Raw genomic sequence first — 14,096 nt, forward strand, 5'->3', positions numbered from 1 at the left:
TTTGTTTGTGAAGTCCAAATCAGAAAAAAAGCAATCCGTGGCACTAGACGTCAAAGCACATGGCTGTCTCTGGGTCGGGAGATGGTCGACTGACCAGAAGTGCCCACAAGAGAACTTTCTAGTGTGAAGAAAATGTTCTGTATTTTGCCCTGCATATACAATTGTCAAACTTCATTGAACATATCAGTTAAAATATTTCAAATTGTTTAATTATTTAATTGATCTACTAAAGAAAGTGCAGAGACAGAGAAACAAACTGACCTATGGGTGTACCTGTAGATTTACCTACATGTTTATTAATTTCTGTTTTGTTTTTTTTTGTTTGTTTTTTTTTTTAAGTTTGTTTTAGGGGCCGGTGCTGTGGTGTAGCGGGTAAAGCTGCTGCCTGCAATGCCAGCATCTCCTATGGATGCCAGTTCAAGTCCCAGCTGTTCCACTTCTGATCCAGCTCTATGCTATGGCCTGGTTAGGCAGCAGAAGATGGCCCAAGTGCTTGGGCCCCTACACCCACTTGGGAGATGTGTTAGAAGCTCCTGGCTCTTGGCTTCAGATTGGCCCAGCTCAGGCCATTGAAGCCATTTGGGGAATGAACCTGCAGATGGAAGAACTCTCTCTCTCTTTCTCTCTCTCTGCCTCTCTGAAACTCTGCCTTTCTAATAAATAAATAAATAAATCTTTAAAAAAATAAATCTTTTTTTAAAGTTTATTTTCATCCACTTGAAAAATAGAGGAGTAGAGAAGAGAGAGGAGATAAGAGTGCTTTTCATCTGTTGGTTCACTCCTCAAATGCCTGCAATAGCCAGAGTTAGGCCAAGCTAACTGAGTCTGGGTCTCCCACACAGGTAGCAGGGACCCAAGTTCTTGAGCCATTACCTGCTGCCTCCTAGGGTGCACATCAGCAGGCAAGTAGAATCAGGAGCAGAGCTGTAACACAAACTTAGGCACGCCAGTATGGGAGGCAGCTACCCCAAGTATCTACCTAGTGGCTATGCCAAATACCCATCTCATTTTAAAAGGTTTCATATTTTTGCTTGTTAACCATATTGAAAGGAAAACAGGAGAGGAGGGAGGCAGGGGGAAAGGAAGAGAGGAAAGAAGGCAGGCGGGTAGAGTAGGAGGCCCATGCTCTGGTCTAAGAATGCTGAAAAATTGCTTATACCTAGAACGATGGTACTGTGTGGACAAAAATTAGGACAGGAGGCCGGCACCTGCTCTTGAGGACCAAACTGGCTGTGATTTGTTCCATGTAGGCACAGACAGGAAGCAGCGGTGACTCCAAGCAAGTAGTACATTTATGTCTTGGAAAGATGTGGTTTAGGGACGTGGACACCTGCTGTAAGCAGGGTGACTGGGAGACTGTAGTCGGCTGCAGTTATTTTTAATCTCCCAACAGGAGGGAATAGCATTTCTCTGGTTGCTAGGGAAATTGTGTTCTGAGTGGTTCCTAATTTTAAAAGTCTTGGCGGAAACTAGAAAACTTCATAAGCCCGTACTGGAGTGTTGTGCTAGCATCCTACACCTGCTGAAATGCAGCTGTTCTCCTGGGTGACTATTACCATGGCAACAACACTGGATGACACGGGCTCTTCAGTGGAGGGTTCCTGTTGGTTTAGTCATGGAGGCCAGGCCAGGAGGGCTGTTTAGGATTGCTGGAAGGCGTTGGAACAGCTGGGGTATACTGGTAGCCACCGGAAGTGCCAGGGCCTCCGGTGGGGAGGATGTGAGCAGAGAGGGTAATCCAGCCGGAATATAGAACTTGTCCCAGCCCATCAGAGTTATAATTACTGTTAGGCAAATCCCCAAATCCCTCAGCATTCAGTGTGATAGCCCAGGAAGCAGTAAGAGAGGGACCCCAAATTTCCCTGCTGCTTTGAAGCCTGATCTTGGCACAGTCATCAGAGTCCCAGGGAGTATCTCGGGGCTCCTGCTTCCCCGGGGTCTCCATCAGCACCCACCTTCCTCCAAAAGCATGGACGGCTGATCTACATATTAGTCGTGTGTCTGCCTCCCACCATGGAAAACGCACTGGCTCCCCTCTGGTCCAGCCCAGGACTGAGACTTGGCATCCCTGACCCATTTCAGCCCTAAATTCCATGTTCTCTCTGCCTCTCCACCCAGAAAGCCGTTTTAGGCAGCTTGTCAGTGTTTTCCAGAAGTGTTTGTAACTGAAGGGGTTTCCTTTTGTTTTGGTTTGGAACCTGCTTGTGTCTGTGGGAGTGGATGGCACCCCTTTCTCCACCAGGATTGCCCCAACATTTCCCTGTGCAGGTCAGAAATGGTCCAAGGTGGCGAGTCTCACCATTTTCTCCCTGCTGCCGGATGAAGTCCACACGCTTGATAGAATTGATTCATGCACTTAGATTCTGATGGAGCAGCCAAAACCTGGTGTGAGGAAATCCCTGTTCACAGGCAAGGGAGGGAGGAGTCCCAGCATGGGGCGGGCCACAGGTGCCCTGCACGCCCCTCCCCCTCCCTCTGTTAGGATTGGGAATGCAGGTGAATTGGTGTGATTTTTTTTTCCCAGCCAACTCTAGCTCATTTCACAGCATGAAGTCATCCAGAGATCTCACTAACGACCATCACTGAATCCGTGGCAGTTCCTGCCTCCTGACCTCTGCTTTCCACCCCTGCAGCCCCTTGGAGCCCCCCGCCCTGTCCCCTGGCTTGGCACCCCACCCCTGGCTTCCATGCCACAGTTTCTCACTGTTGAAATGCATGGAGGAGGCATCCGGGTATCTGTACATGTGTGTGGTATTGATTTGCAGGAGAAAGAGTTTTCGTCTTCGTGTGCTACCCTTTCCTCTAAAACCCTGACTGCTGGTGTCCATCTTAACATCTGCATCAGAAGAATTGAGACATTTGGATATCAGTGCCCTACACAGTTACCCCAGCACATCCTAGAGAGCATGAGGGAAGGGAGAAGACCAGAGACAAGCCCCGCCCCCAGCCAGACGCACACACCGTGTGTGGAGTCCTCCACCAGGGCTGGTACACATCAAGGACGGGCGGGGCTTTCCCCAGAGCTGTGACCCCCAGAGCAGTCACTTTCTAAGATCAGAGGGGAGGGAGCTATCCCCAAGGGAGGGGGCTCAGACCCTTCTAGCAGGAAGGAGGGTGCAGAGCTTCCTGTCTCATAGACACGGCACTGTCCCTCCACCACCCCGAAACAATGAGAGTCACTGCTTCAGGACCTCGCACTGGGGCAGCTCCAGAGCGACACCCAACCTCCAACCCCACCACTCCATGTTTCTGTCTGGAAAACTAACATCCAGGGTCACGTGGATAACGTCAGCCAGAATAGTGCCAAGGGCAGCACTGTTCTCCACACAAAGTCAAGGCTGCTGGACATCTAGGGAGAGATGGGAAAACCCCGTACCTGGCCAGGGTGACCATGTGTTAGCTGTGATCTTGGAGAGATCATTTCACCAGCATGAATAGGACTGATGTATGACCCTCATCTTCATATCTTCTTCATCATCATCATCATCACCACCACCATCATCACCATCATCATCATCATTCCATCTCTCCTGGGAAGGTTGCCCCAATGAGCCCCTGAGTCTGCCAGTAAAAGTCCCCAGCAGAGAGCATGGTGAAGAGCAGAATCAAGCTTCAGTTTTGATAGTTTAGGACAATTTCTCACAAGCTGCATGTAGAAAACAATTCTTTATTCTGTTATGTCTTGTTTGCCTTGTCCTTTTACAATTAAAATATCATGGGTGCCCTCTTTCTAGAGGGAGAGATGGGGAGCATTCCGACTCCTGGAAAGGATGAGGTGTGGAGCCCCCTCCAGCCCAGACGTTCCCCAGGACTGCATTGGTGTGACGAGACAGACATGTTTCATTTGGATGCTACATTAACAGGAGAGGAGACCTGATGGTGCTAGTTTGGCAGAGGAATAAATCAAATAAAATAATAAGGCAAGCAGTTATCCAAGCAAAATGGGCTTGCAATCCTGGATATTAATGAGGCTTTTACTTTAAACGGATATGTTTAATCAAGCAATGTTGATCCATATTGGGAGCTACAGGAATTATGGTGATTGTGTTGGAATCGTGCCCAAAAGAGGTTTGACTGTGTTATCTTGTGCGAGCAGGAGCAGCCTGGGAGCAGGAGGAAGCCCTGAGACAGTGGCGAAAGACACTGGGCGGGGGGTGGTGGTGGTGGTGGTAGGGTGGGGACCTGGCATCTTCATGCTGTGAGTGAGGGCCCAGGTCCTGGAATTGATCTCAGTCACAGCACCCTAAGACCCTGGGAGGGGGGGAGGCAGGTAGGGCTGGAGAGGCCTCCAGGGAGAGTAGAGGGAGACAAAACACACTCTCCCCCCCCTCCCCGCAAGGAGGGAGATGCCACAGCTTCCTTGTCCATCCTCTTCCTTCCAGGAGACGCTGACATAAGGGCAGGAGGTCAGCGAGGACCGCTTAGAGGGGCCAGAGGAGCCAGGAGCTGGCACAGGTGCGACAACACCCATGATGTGCGGCAGGACTGTTTCAGAGGGGAAACATGCCTGCATGGCTCTCTAGCATTTCCTCCTCCAGTAAGCATGTCAGATCAGCATTTTAGAATCTTGTGCTGTATGGTATGACATAAACAGATAAAATCTTGTCCTCTAAACAAGTAGTAAAATCTGCTATGAATATGCATTTTCTATCACACCTGTGTAGAGGGTATATTTTAGCATCCACATCAAGTTGCCTTCCATTTCTCTGGGGCGTGGCTTCTCAGTTAGCCCTGGGAGGAATCAGCAGAGGAGCAAGAAAAGCTGGCAGCAGAGTCTAGAATCAGCAGTGCTGACACATGCACAGGTGAGTATCCCTCATTACCTTTTTGTAAAAAGAGAGCTGCATAAAAAGCTTTTTTTTAAAAAAAAAGTATATGTAGGCCGGCGCCGCGGCTCACTAGGTTAATCCTCCGCTTTGCGGCGCCGGCACACCGGGTTCTAGTCCCGGTCGGGGTGCCGGATTCTGTCCCGGTTGCCCCTCTTCCAGGCCAGCTCTCTGCTGTGGCCAAGGAGTGCAGTGGAGGATGGCCCAAGTGCTTGGGCCCTGCACCCCATGGGAGACCAGGAAAAGCACCTGGCTCCTGGCTCCTGCCATTGGATCAGCGCGGTGCGCCGGCCGCAGCGCGCCGGCTGCGGCGGCCATTGGAGGGTGAACCAACGGCAAAAAGGAAGACCTTTCTCTCTGTCTCTCTCTCTCTCTCACTGTCCACTCTGCCTGTCAAAAAAAAAAAATTAAAAAAAAAAAAAGTATACGTATGGGCCGGCACTGTGGTGTAGTGGGTAAAGCCGCCACCTGCCATGCCAGCATCCCATATGAGCGCCAGTTGGAGTCCCGGCTGTTCCAATCCGGTTCTCTGCTAATGCACCTGGAAAAGCAGCAGAAGATGGCCCAAGTCCTTGGACCCCTGCACCCATGAAAGAGAACGGGAAGAAGCTCCTGGCTCCTGGCTTCTGCCTGGCCCAGTCTCATTCATTGCAGCCCTTTGGGGAGTGACCAAGCGATGGAAGAGCTCCCTCTCTCTCCCTGTCCCCTCTATTACTCTATCTTTCATATAAAATATTTTTAAGAAAACACAAATGAACACAGGGGAGTGTTGGTGAAGAAAGTCAAACACAGAATTCTGTGGAAAGAGGGACATAGATCAAGGCTTTCACAGCTTTTGGCTGGTGTTCTGGGTGACGCTGTGTCTTCCCAAATGTGTATGCTGTGCCCCGCACCTCCAGCACCTCAGGATGTGACTGTGGGAGGGTGCTCCAAAGGGCTCATGGAGACGTGCAATCGTAAGGATTGCCCGTGTTCTCCATGAACTTTTTAAAGAGCCCGCATATTCGGAAACTGAGTCTTCGAAGAGGGAATTAGGTTAAAAGGGAGGGCCTGAGGCTATGCCCTAATCCAGCGACCCCTGCTTTTCTAGGATGGGGAGGCAGAAACAGAAGGAAAACCATGTGAGTTCACAGGGAGAGGGCGGCGCCCACAAGCTGCGGAGGGAGACCCCTGGAGAAACCGGCCCTGCCCAGCGCCTTGATCTTGGACCTGCCGCCTCCTGGGCGCTAGGCCCTTTCTTATCACAGCCCTAGCCCTCCAAGGCAGCTAGTTTTTTATCCCTTAAATTTAAATGGAAGCCGGCGCCGCGGCTCACTAGGCTAATCCTCCGCCTAGCGGCGCCGGCACACCGGGTTCTAGTCCCGGTCGGGGCGCCGGATTCTGTCCCAGTTGCCCCTCTTCCAGGCCAGCCCTCTGCTGTGGCCAGGGAGTGCAGTGGAGGATGGCCCAGGTGCTTGGGCCCTGCACCCCATGGGAGACCAGGAAAAGCACCTGGCTCCTGGCTCCTGCCATCGGATCAGCGCGGTGCGCCGGCCGCAGCGCGCGGGCCGCGGCGGCCATTGGAGGGTGAACCAACGGCAAAGGAAGACCTTTCTCTCTGTCTCTCTCTCTCACTGTCCACTCTGCCTGTCAAAAAAAAAAAAAAAAAATTTAAATGGAGCTGGTAATTGGTCACCTCTAGGCCTGAGTGGCTGCTGAGTGGTTTTCCTAACCTAACTGCTGGAGTGATCCTTAATAGCCCCCACGCGCATTAGAATAACATGATTGTTATGAATTTGCTGGAGCAGCCTGGAAACCACAGGGGTTAAATCGAGGAGTCTTTGATAAATGAAACAAGGAAGGCTACTTGCTATCACAAATGTGTTAATAGTTCTTCTGAGGATCCCTAGAGCATTTGTGTGGAATTTTCTCTCTATTTCGGGTGCTGTTGCTTCTAAAGGATCGGCTGCTCTGTTTTGGCTGAGAGAGGAGGGGAGGGAGGACTTCACCCAGCCCTGGCCCACTATGCTTCCACCCTCTTCTTTTTTTTATTTCTTTTTTTTATTTTTTGACAGGCAGAGTGGACAGTGAGAGAGAGAGACAGAGAGAAAGGTCTTCCTTTGCCGTTGGTTCACCCTCCAATGGCCGCCGCTGTGGCCGGCGCACCGCGCTGATCCGATGGCAGGAGCCAGGAGCCAGGTGCTTTTCCTGGTCTCCCATGGGGTGCAGGGCCCAAGCACCTGGGCCATCCTCCACTGCACTCCCTGGCCACAGCAGAGAGCTGACCTGGAAGAGGGGCAACCGGGACAGAATCCGGCGCCCCAACCAGGACTAGAACCCGGTGTGCCGGCGCCGCTAGGCCGAGGATTAGCCTAGTGAGCTGTGGCGCCAGCCCCACCCTCTTCTAATCACTCTTCTCCAAAGCCTCACGCTGTGCGTGCTTAAACAGATTCCCTTCCCCCAGGGGCAGATATAAATTTCCATCAGATTTTTACCTCTCATTCAACCTGGGCTTAATCCCTCCAATCAGTGTTCCTGCATGGACACAGGTGCAGAGGAGAATGGGGAAAGCCCTGTGGTGTGGAGAAAACAAAGGTTCATTCGTCTTGAGGTCACCTACCTATCCAATTGGTCACCTACCTGTCTCAACTGGTGATGACATCGTCCACTGAAATAACCCAAAAGACAAAATCCCTCCAAAGCAGAGATGAAGGAACTCTGGGGTGGGAGAGGCGGGTGGGTCTCCAGGAAGGGGCTACAGCCCTGACCCTTCTGTTTGAGCCATATTCTGGAGGATTGCTTCCCTTCCGGTCTTGGGAAGCAGAGTTTTCCTTCCCCAGGAGTCTGTGTTTGCCACCCCCACCCCCTAGAGCAGGTGGGAAGAGGCTGTGTCTTCAGTGTGAATGACTGAATGAGTGAACCAATGATTGTGCTACTCTACATAAAAAGCCCTTACCTAGAGTACAAGCTATTTATCCTCTAAGAAGACCCACACAGAATGAAACTACACTTATTTTCTTGCTTAGCTGGATTGCTAAGCTTGGGTTTGTTTTGTGTATTTACCAAGCGAGTTTTTCCAAAATTCAGTGTTTCAGTGAGAGAATACTTTGTAAATGAGACCCCTGCTGCCTGAGCCCAGGCCCCCATTCCGGTCTCCCAGCAGGTGTGTCTCTGCGCTGTGCTTTCCTCCCCTGCCCCTCCCATGTAGGATCAAGGCTCATGTCTCAGGGTCTCCCAAGATGCCGCACAGCCCTCTGGGGGTATGGAAGGAAGCAGTTCTAGGGTCAGAATCTACTAGGGTTAGAGGAATAATAATAAAATAATAACAGAAAAAGAAAAATCAAAGCTGGAACTTTTGTAATGAAGTCCTAAATGAACGTGTTTTCATTTGAATGCTTTGTAATGGTTACTTTAATTTGATAATGAATGCTCAACTGAGAATGCTTTCTAACTTCTTTCATTCTTTGAGCCTCAATTTCCTCATTCATAAAATAGGAAGAAAGCATTAATTTTGCACTAGCTTTGTGTTGAGAATTAAATAACATTGCAAAGTATAACTCATTGTTCAATAAAAATGATAACTATTATATAAAGACCTTACTCCTCTTTTGATCTTGAAGAAAACCTGGGATGAAGACTGTCAACTCTATATTGTGAATTAATTGTTTAAAATTAATTGAGATCCTTTTCTCCTCTCTCTCTTTCTCTTGCTCTTTTGTTTTTGGCCAACTCATCCAGAAAACTAAGATTTATAGTCCTATTATCTACCATTGCTTTGTGTTATGGCACAACTGGTTTCCAGTTGTTTCAGTGAATGGAAGGAGACGGTACGTAGGAGGCACCTGCAGACTGCACAGGGCTGTGCACATCAAGGTGAAATTTCAGAGACTCAGTACATTCATCTCCAGGAAGTGAGATCAACCGCAGCGGGGCATTAGCCAGGTGCGGGCAGACGTTGACTCCAGGCTCAATGTGGGCGTGGATTCCTTTGGTAGTGAGAACCGGGAGAAAGTCCTTCATTGTTGGGTGGCAAGGGATCGAGGACCTGTGCTTGGCATCCTGGGTTTCTGTGAGCGATGTTGACTCATCTGTGGCCTAACAAATTGGGTCCTCCTTTGGTCCTGCTGGCAACTTGAGGGTCTTGAAATGGCTGGGGACTAACCTCACCAGAGAAGCCTCACTAATCTCACAAGAGGCCTCCTTGCTTTACAAACCACTAAAATATATATTAAAAAAAAAGAAATACCACCATCACCAACAAAATACGTGGAGGTAACATGTTGCCCAAGACTTTGCAAATGAACTTTGGCCTTGCTGCAAAAGCAGAGGCAATGGATTTCAGTTCCAGGAGAGTGGCTTGTGGGTGGATGGTGAATGCCACCAAGAACGGGAGTTGGGAAGTGGTAGCAAGCCTGAGTTCATGGCTTCATGGGCCCTGCTGACGTGATGGCAGGTACGGTACATGTCAAGAAGGGATGTGGGGACAAAACATCTCTTGTACAAGTCAGAGAACAGGAAGCCATGATGGGTGCTCTGAATGGCCTGGGGCCAGAGCTAGGCATAGTTTCGAGGAAATGAATGTGTTGTGGACGTTCTTAATATTGGCTTTATTATTTTTTTATTTTTTTTTTTATTTTTGACAGGCAGAGTGGACAGTGAGATAGAGAGAGACAGAGAGAAAGGTCTTCCTTTTGCCGTTGGTTCACCCTCCAATGGCTGCCGCGGCCGGTACGCTGCGGCCAGCGCACCATGCTGATCCGAAGGCAGGAGCCAGGTGCTTCTCCTGGTCTCCCATGGGGTGCAGGGCCCAAGCACTTGGGCCATCCTCCACTGCACTCCCTGGCCACAGCAGAGGGCTGGCCTGGAAGAGGGGCAACCGGGACAGAATCCGGCGCCCCGAATGGGGCTAGAACCCAGTGTGCCGGCGCCGCAAGGTGGAGGATTAGCCTAGTGAGCCGCGGCGCCGGCCCAGCTTTATTATTTTTTATATACAGTAAGACCAACAGGGCAAGAAATGTCTGCCATGGAGGTGATAACTTGCTCTTCACAGACCCCAAGAAGGGGGGCCCAGAATTCCATGCAGGGGCACCAGGGGAGGTGCTGGGTGGGCCATGAGCAGAGGGAGAGGGGAGTATTATAGGCCAGAGCTTGCACTGTGGTTCCTGCTGAAGCAGGGTGGGTGAGTTGAGGATTGGCTAGTTTCAATCATTCCAGGGCTCTGGGGCTCTGGAGGCTGCTCCCGGTTGGACCTGGCCCCAGGGCGGTGAAGGTAGGGGCAGTGGCCTGCAGTGTGAAGGTTCCCTAGGGAAGGTGGTAGGCATGGCTCTGGACTGGGTAGTTCACACTTGACTTGTCCTGGCAGGGGAGGCCTTCACCAGCTCCAGGAACTGGTAAACCCGGGGATGTGGGGGGCAGGCCCTGCACAGTCAGCAAGGCCCCAGATGTCAAGTCATCTGAACATAGGAAATGAAAGAGTTGGCTGCTGCAGTGAGAGTGCAGGGTTTTTCTAGGTGGAATAAGGAGGACTCCTGGAGAAAGTTAGCAGAGAGGAAATGATTGGGAGGGGGGGCACTGTGGTGAAGATGGAGCCTGCCTCAGCAGGTGCCTCAGGTCCAGCCCAGTTGCCTGTCTCCATTGGGACTGCTGTTGAGGGCAGAATGTGGGAATGGGACATTTTCTCACAGCCAGTGTAGAACATAAACACACTGTTTTCAGTTATGGGCTATATTTCAAACTGATGCTAAGGCATATGTTGTGTGGGCTGTGTCATTTTGTGTGTGAGCGAGTTCATCAGTGAATGCAACAGTTTTTAAAATTTTAAAAGCTAGAATCAGAGTGTAACTTACGGAACTTTAACACCGGAAGGACCTTACACATTGCATCATCCAACTTTGTCTTTTTATACACGCGGAAGCTAAGGTTCAGAGAGATCCTCTGTAATACAATAAGAGATTGTATCAATAGATGCAGCAAATAATTTTGATGTTTACCCCATTCCCATCATCACTTAATCTGACAAGGCTTTGGGGTGAAGAAGTGTGGGCAGGCTCAGGAGATGGATAAAGATGGCTGCTTTACTCATCATGTAATGGAAATAAGCCTGGGAGAGTCACACTTCTTTTTGTTTTTAAAGATTTATTTATTTATTTGAAAGAGTTACAGAGAGGGAAAGGTAGAGGCAGAAATAGAGAGACAGAAAAAAAAAAGAAAGAGAGAGAGAGAGAGAGGTCTCCATTACTGGTTCACTCCCCAAATGGCCACAATGGCCAGGGCTCTGCCAGGCCGAAGCCAGGAGCCAAGAGCTTAATCCAGTTCTCCCACATGGGTTCAAGGGCCCAAAGACTTGCATCATTTTCCATTGCTTCCCCAGGTGCATTAGCAGGGAGCTGGATCAGAAGTGGAGCAGCTGGGACTCAAACCGGTGCCCACGTGGGATGCCTGTGATGCGGGTGGCAGCTTTACTCACTATGCCATAGCATCGACCCTTTAAAAATTACAGAAAAGTTTAGATGACTCTTGCAATAACCTCAAAGTGAGAAAAAGTTTTAAAAATATAGTACCAAAGGCTAACAGAAAAGCCATATATGACTAAATGAAAGATGGACCTGACTCATTGAAATAGTGAGTGGTGTTTTTTGGATGCCCAGCAGCCAAACCCAGTTATCTGGGTGAATCCCAAAGCTGAGCTCTGGTTTCCCACCATGGAGGCTGCTGGAAACCCAGTGCTCCAGCCCTAGCTGGGTATGCGTCTAGCAGCTCAGTGCAAGTCGGCTGCTAACTAGCCAGGGCTAGGGGACACCCCACAGTGCTAAGGGCGTGGTGCTTCACAGGACTGGGCCCACTGCGTCTGGCTGACTCTCTCAGTACCCATTTCCTACATGGTTAAGGGGCCCAAACACAGGCTATGTGGAAGGCAGGGAAACCTTGACTAGAAAATCTGGTGCAAGGCAAGTAAAGCCGGAGGCGGGGGGGAGTTAGACAAGAGACTCCCAAACACAGGCCACGGCACCGGCCTTGTGTATACCCAAGAGAAGCACAGTGCAGCAGAAGAGACTGAGAGTGGGTGTGGAGACAGGCTGGTGGAGTTCAGATGTTAATCACATGGTTTAGGGTTTGGAGGAACTCCAACATCTGTGAAAATGAGGATGACTTCATAGGATTGTTGAAAAACTACATAAAACATGTATTTGGATGCATAGTTCCTAGGATGTAGTAAATGGTCATTAAAAGTGAGTTGTCTTTGGCCCTATGGAGAGAGGAAAAAATAAGATGTCTTAGCAAGGATGGGGAGTGCCAGGTGCTTGTACACAGGAACCATCACTTTTTTTAAAATATTTATTTATTTGTTTGAAAGGCAGAGTTACAGAGAGGCAGAGGCAGAGGCAGAAAGAGCAAGAGAGATCTTCCATCCACTGGTTCACTCTCCAGATGGCCACAACAGCCAGAACTGTGCCAATCTGAAGCCAGGAGCCAAGAGCTTCTTCCGGGTCTCCACATGGGTGCAGGGGCCCAAGGATTTTGCTACTACTGCTTTCTACTACTTTCCCAGGCCATAGCAGAGAGCTAGATCAGAAGTGGAGCAGCCAGGACTTGAACTGGTGCCCTCATGGGATGCCGGCGCTGCAGGTGGCGGCTTTACCAGTTACGCCACAGTGCTGGCCCCGAAACCAGTTCTTTGTAACACTAGTACATTCCCTAAAGCTGAATTGTGCATCCCATGACCCCAAAATTCCTTTACAGGTACAGACTCCAAAAGAAATGAATACAATTGTACACCAAGATACATGGATTAGAACATTCAAAGTGATATAGTAGTCCAGACCTGAAAATGACTTAAACGTGCATAGACACAGAACCCACAAATACTTTGTGGTATATTTCCACAGTGACCTGCTGCCCAGCATCAACAAGAACCACCTACAACCATTGATAATGTGGGTGACTCGCACAAACATATCAACGTCAAATAATAATGTAGACACAAACCTCCAATAAAGGAGCTCCTACTTGGAAATGACAGCCAAGACTACCATCCGGGACATACACGCACAGACTGGAGTGGCCCCTGGTATGCCTGGAGAACAAACAAGAGGGTTTCATGGCACAGAGAAATCTGTGCATGTTGTTTGAGAGAACTGGCAGTTCCTAAGTCAAACTAGGATTAGGGTTGCAGTTGGCAGTTTGGCCAACAGATGCTAAACAGAGAAAATGTACTCATAGCCTTAGAATAAGGAGGGATGTTTTGGAGGATTGGGGCAGTTCCTGGAACAAGCATTTGTGACCTCAACATTTCCTCTCCATTTCTTGGCTCTGTCTTAGATGGGTATGGAAATAATGTTTTTACTTATAAAAACAATTTCCAAAAACATAATGTTGCGTGAAGAAGCCACACACAAAAGGGTCATATAAAAAGTGAAAGTGGGTGAGACCCACCTTGGATGTCTGATGGCTGGGTCAGGAGAGACCACCCTTGCTGGTGGAGGCGCTAGGCACAGAGGGTTGGGGGAGCCCATAAGAGTCTCTGTTTCTTGCTGAAGGTGCTGGCTACACAGGTGGCTCTGTTGATAAAATGTACCAAGCTGCACACTTATGCTTTATGCCTCTTTCCATATGCATATTATCGTCCAACACATGTTTTTAAAAAGAAGCCTGGCCGGCGCCGCGGCTCCTAGGTTAATCCTCCACCTTGCGGCGCCGGCACACCGGGTTCTAGTCCCAGTCGGGGCACCGGATTCTGTCCCAGTTGCCCCTCTTCCAGGCCAGCTCTCTGCTGTGGCCAGGGAGTGCTGTGGAGGATGGCCCAAGTGCTTGGGCCCTGCACCCCATGGGAGACCAGGATAAGCACCTGGCTCCTGCCATCGGATCAGCGCGGTGCACCGGCCGCGGCGGCCATTGGAGGGTGAACCAACGGCAAAGGAAGACCTTTCTCTCTGTCTCTCTCTCTCATTGTCCACTCTGCCTGTTAAAAAAAATAGTAAAAAGAAGCCTCGGTTAAAGATTTTAAAAACCAGTTAGCTATTTTTCATGTCCATGTGAGTATCATGGTGCTGGGGAGGGCCAGCATGTGGCTGTATCCTCCTTGCAGATTCACTCAGTCCAGTTGCACAGAGATGACCACATTTTCTCAAGCTGACCGGCTGCTCTGGAGCCACGAATGCATGTTGCTTGGGGGAGAGGAGGCTGTCACATTTGGCCACCAGAGTCCAGAATCCCAGCCGGGTCTTGGCAGTGCCCTCTGCGGGCAGAACTTGGAGAGAGCTGGGGACTCAGGCAGTACTTCCTGCCTGGACT

General features: G+C 49.9%; 1 long non-coding RNA gene across 2 annotated transcripts in view; it reads left to right on the plus strand.

The window, feature by feature from the left end:
- Positions 1-14,096, plus strand: part of LOC149122590 (uncharacterized) — a 128,700-nt gene that overhangs the window by 53,366 nt on the left and 61,238 nt on the right. The window contains exon 3 of one of the 2 annotated variants that reach the window (XR_016218967.1): positions 340-689. The exons of the other annotated variant lie outside the window; for it this stretch is intronic. This is a non-coding gene — a long non-coding RNA (uncharacterized LOC149122590). Of the gene's footprint in view, positions 1-339; positions 690-14,096 lie in introns of those variants that run through there. 2 annotated transcript variants of the gene reach the window in all.

This window comes from Oryctolagus cuniculus, chromosome 13 (assembly GCF_051225735.1).
Source record: "Oryctolagus cuniculus isolate XC-2025 breed Fujian yellow rabbit chromosome 13, ASM5122573v1, whole genome shotgun sequence".
Taxonomy (NCBI): Eukaryota; Metazoa; Chordata; class Mammalia; order Lagomorpha; family Leporidae; genus Oryctolagus; species Oryctolagus cuniculus.